The sequence below is a fragment of the Vulpes lagopus genome, chromosome X (genome assembly GCF_018345385.1).
Source record: "Vulpes lagopus strain Blue_001 chromosome X, ASM1834538v1, whole genome shotgun sequence".
Taxonomy (NCBI): domain Eukaryota; kingdom Metazoa; phylum Chordata; class Mammalia; order Carnivora; family Canidae; genus Vulpes; species Vulpes lagopus.
In genome coordinates this window covers 37,768,586-37,773,178 of record NC_054848.1, presented here as the reverse complement: position 1 = coordinate 37,773,178, position 4,593 = coordinate 37,768,586, and the positions used below count along the sequence as shown (strand labels likewise).

General features: G+C 42.8%; 1 pseudogene; it reads right to left on the bottom strand.

Annotated features, from left to right (window-relative positions):
* Positions 1-369: 369 nt before the first annotated feature.
* Positions 370-1,108, bottom strand: LOC121482952 (annotated as a pseudogene).
* Between the last annotated feature and the right edge of the window lie 3,485 nt (positions 1,109-4,593).

Here is a 4,593-nt window from a genome sequence, read left to right as displayed (position 1 = left end):
GGAACCTGAAAGATTCAATTCTTGCAGCAAATTGCCACACAACTGAGTCCCACACAATTGAGTATATGTGCTTCTTGTTAGTGTGCTCTATCTTGTGGTAATGCCGAAGTCCTATTTTTTCCTGGCAGATGTGACAAAAGGTCTAAGATGTTGGGGAGGAAGAAGGACTGGCTTTCCACAACTCTTTCACAATCCTACCTTTCCATCAAGGAGTAGCTGAAAATTTTGAGAGAAGGTGACTGGTATGCTTTTTTTTTTCCCCCCAGTGATGTACCCACATGATTTGGATTATTTTAGAAATCTGTTAGTACGTTTTATTTTACTTTTTTTTTTAAACAAATGAGGCAATTTATTAACCTAGCATTTGTTCTAATGCTTCTTGTTGGCAGTTACCACCTGTCCAGTGATTCTATCCAGACCTCTCTCTATGTCCCTCAGATGTAAGATTACGGACCTCATCCTGGTCCTTTCCCACCATTATCAACCCCTCCAGGGCTTGGAGAACTCTGCAGGTCATGCTCTTAGAGCCTCCGCTAAAGTGGCTGGACATGACCCCATTTCTCTGACGTCCCCTGTAGATCTTGGTCACGGAGGTGACCCCAGCACCACCCTGGAAGTACAGATGCTGTGCTGTGGAAGCAGCTTGTGTGTACAGCCAGTTCTTGTCATAGGAAGCGAGTTCTTTATGCTTGGCCAGCTTGACAATGTCCACCATTCAGGGATTTCCAGACTCCCAGACATTTCTTTTTCCCCAAAGATTGTATTCATTTATCAGAGAGAGAGAGAGAGAGAGAGAGAGAGAGAGAGAGAGAGAGAGAAAGAGAGACAGTGAGTGAGCAAGCGCGAGAGCACACAATCATGAGCAGTGGGAGGGGTGGGGTGGGGTGGGGGGTGGGGAGGAGGCAGAAGGAGAAGGAGATTCCCTGCTAAGCCAGAGCCTGATGGGGGCTCCATCCCAGGACCCTGGGATCATGACCTGAGCCAAAGGCAAACTCATGACTGACTGAGCCACCTAGGCATCCCTCAGCTTCCCAGACTTTCTGAGGAAGGCTGCCAGAGCTCTGACGAACTCCTGCTGGTTCACATCTTTTGCAGTAATTCCAGACATTATGCAGCCTCCATGCTGCCCACCAGGGGAAAGGGCCATTTTATAGCACTTCTAAAACTTGGTGGCATAAAGATAGACTTTTATGCTAAGATTTGAACACCCTCACTGGTTTAAGTTCCTCATGGGCTTCATGGAACAGACAGGCTTTGGAACCAGGCAGATATGGGCCGAGATTCTGGTTCTGCTGCTTTACTAGAAGCAATACTCAGACGCAGTAACATATGTCTTTAAGCTTTGGTTTTCTCATCACGAAAAAGAACACAGTGATGTTTGTTTCACAGTGGACTTGTAAGGGCTCAGTGAAATAATTGGTGCTAACAATCTGTGACACGGCGGGCACTCTTTCCTTTTTCCCACATTTAGCCATCGTTGTAAACCATCGCCGTGCCTCTTATTCCCATTCTCTAACATTTCATGGTACTGAGTGTAGTGTTTCACAGTGAATATTTACTGAATTTATTTTTTAAAATTATGTATTTATGTATGTATGTATGTATGTATTTATTTATTTATTTAGTTAGTTAGTTAGTTTTAGTAATCTCTACATGCAACGTGGGGCTTGAACTTAGGACCCCGAGATCCAGAGTGCTTTTCTGACTGAGTCAGCCAGGCACCCCCTTGAATGTATTCTTATTTTTAAAAAATATTTTATTTATTTATTCATGAGAGACACAGAGAGAGGTGTAGAGACGCAGTCAGAGGAAGAAGGAGGCTCCCCACCAGGAGCCTGTTGAGGGACTTCATCCCAGGACCCCAGGATCATGACCTGAACCAAAGGCAGATGCTCAACCACTGAGCACCTAGACATCCCCTATTCTTATTTTTTTAATGATATTGATAACACTTTGGAGTTCTACAAACTTTGGTGGGATCAGAAATAGTCATTGAGTAACCAAATTAGTGTGTGTGTGTGTGTGTGTGTGTGTGTGTGTGTGTATAATTATACTACCTGAGAAATCCTTACTTACACAAAACAAATGCGTGCAGACAGCATCTCGGGAGTAGATAATTCCTTTAGAAACTGCTATTCACCTGCCCCTTCCCCATGTCCTCCAACTTATCTTTTAGAAACACATTTTGTTTTGTGAGACTATTCGTGAGTTCACTGTTACCTGAATACCATTTTTATGGTAATTAGAAATAGTGGCTTCCACGAACTTGTCGGTAAATCTGATTCACTATCTATCCTTAAAGAACTTGCTGTGACCCCGCATGTCATGTTTTTCGCCTTAAACCAGTGGGTCTCACACTTATACATCTGAGCCCTGCCAAGGTTGTTATAAAAGCATATGCCTGGGCCCTATGTTCCCTCATTGTGATTCAAGAGGGGTGGGGCCCTGGCATCTGTATGTTAAGCAAAGAAAAAAATAAGCCTACAGGAGATTCCAATGCATATCAGAGTTTGAAACCCAAAGACACATACCTTTATTTTTAAGAGTGAGCAAGAAGAAAAATCTTGAAAAAATTAAATAAAAAATTTAAAAACCTTTGGTTTATAATGATGATCCTGTTGACCCTATTATTCAAGTCAAAGCTGGGAGTTGTTTTTAAGTCTCCTTCTTTCTCTCAGCCCATACATGTTAGTCCACAGGAGAGTCTTTTTTTAAATTTAATTTATTTTTTAGATTTTATTTATTTATTTGGTAGCAAGAGAAAGAGAGCACAAGCTAGGGGAATAGCAGAGGGAGAGGGAAAGATGTGGGGCTTGATTCCAGGAACCTGAGTTGAAGGCAGACACCCAACCGACTGGGCCACCCAGGCACCCCCCCTTTTTAAAAAATTTTATTTATTTATTCATGAGAGAGAGAGAGAGCGAGAGAGAGAGTGAGAGAGAAAGAGAGAGAGAAGAGGCTGAGACACAGGCAGAGGGAGAAGCAGGCTCTATGCAGGGAGCCTGACGTGGGACTTGGCCCCGGGTCTCCAGGATCAGGCCCTGGGCTGAAGGTGGCACTAAACCGCTGCACCACCGGGGCTGCCCACATCCCCCCCCCCTTTTTTAAAAATTTTATTTATTTGCCAGAGAGAGAGAGCACAAGCCGGGGGAGGGTCAGAGGCAGAGGGAGAAGCAGACTCCCTGCTGAGTAGGGAGCCTGACACAGGGCTGATCCCAGGACCCTGAGATCTCGGCCTGAGCTGAAGGTAGATACTTAGGCAACTGAGCCACCCACACCCCTACAGGAGAGTCTAGTACTTTCTTTATCTAAGATATATCCTGAATCTGTCCTCCTTTGCCACTTACCTTTGGCACAATCCTGGTCCAGGTATGGAACACTTCAACAGCCTCAAAGTGGCTTTCCTGTTCCACTCGTTTTTTAAAAATTGAATTATAGTAGACATACAATATTTTATTAGTTTTTATAGTAGTATATTAGTTTCAGGTATATAACATAGTGATTCAACAATTCTACATATTACTCAATGTTCACTATGTTAAGTGTAGTTACCATCTGTTGCCATATGTTATTACAACATGATTGGCTATATTCCTTATACTGTACTTTTCATCCTCATGAGTTACTTATTTTATAACTGGAAATTTGTACCTCTCAATCCCCTTACCAATTTCACCCATGCCCTCCACCTTCTTATTCTGGCAATCACCAGTTCTCTGTTTTTTTATGAGTCTGTTTTTGTTTGTTCATTTGTTTTTGTCTCTTATATCCCACATATAAGTGAAATCATATTTCTCTTTCTCTCTCTGACGTAATTCACTTAACATAATACCTCCTACATCCATCCATGTTGTCACAAATAGCAAGGTCTCATTCTTTTTTGTAGTTGAGTAATAGTTCATTATGTGTACAACCCACCACATCTTACTTTTTTTTTAAGTGGGCCCTACAGTTAGTATGGGGCTTGAACTCATGATCCTGAGATCAAGAATTGCATACTCTCCTGACTGAGGCAACCTGGTGCCCCTGTATGCCATATCTTCTTTATACAGTTGTCTGTTGATGGGCACTTTGTGTTACTTCCATATCTTGGCTGTTGTAAATGATGTTGTGGTGAATAAATAATAATAAAAAAAGAATATTCAAGTTACGTTATTTTTTTTTTATTATTTATTCATGAGAGACAGAGAGAATGGCAGAAACATAGCAGAGGGAGAAGCAGGCTCTCTGTAAGGAGCCTGATGTGAAACTCTATCGTAGGATCCTGGGATCACTCCCTGAGCCGAAGGAAGACACTCAGCCACTGAGCCACCCCGGCACCCTTTCAGTTCCATTCTTGATCTACTTCAGTGCAGTGTCCCAAGTAGCCACAAAAGGAATCTTCCTTTTTTAAAAAAAATATTTTATTTATTCATGAGAGACACAGAGAGAAAGAGAGGCAGAGACATAGGCAAAGGGAGAAGCAGGCTCCATGCCGGGAGCCCAATGCGGGACCTGATCCCAGGATCCCAGGATCAGACCCTGAGCTGAAGGCAGATGCTCAACCACTGAGCCACCCAGACATCCCAGGCATCTTCTTCTTTTTTTTTTTAA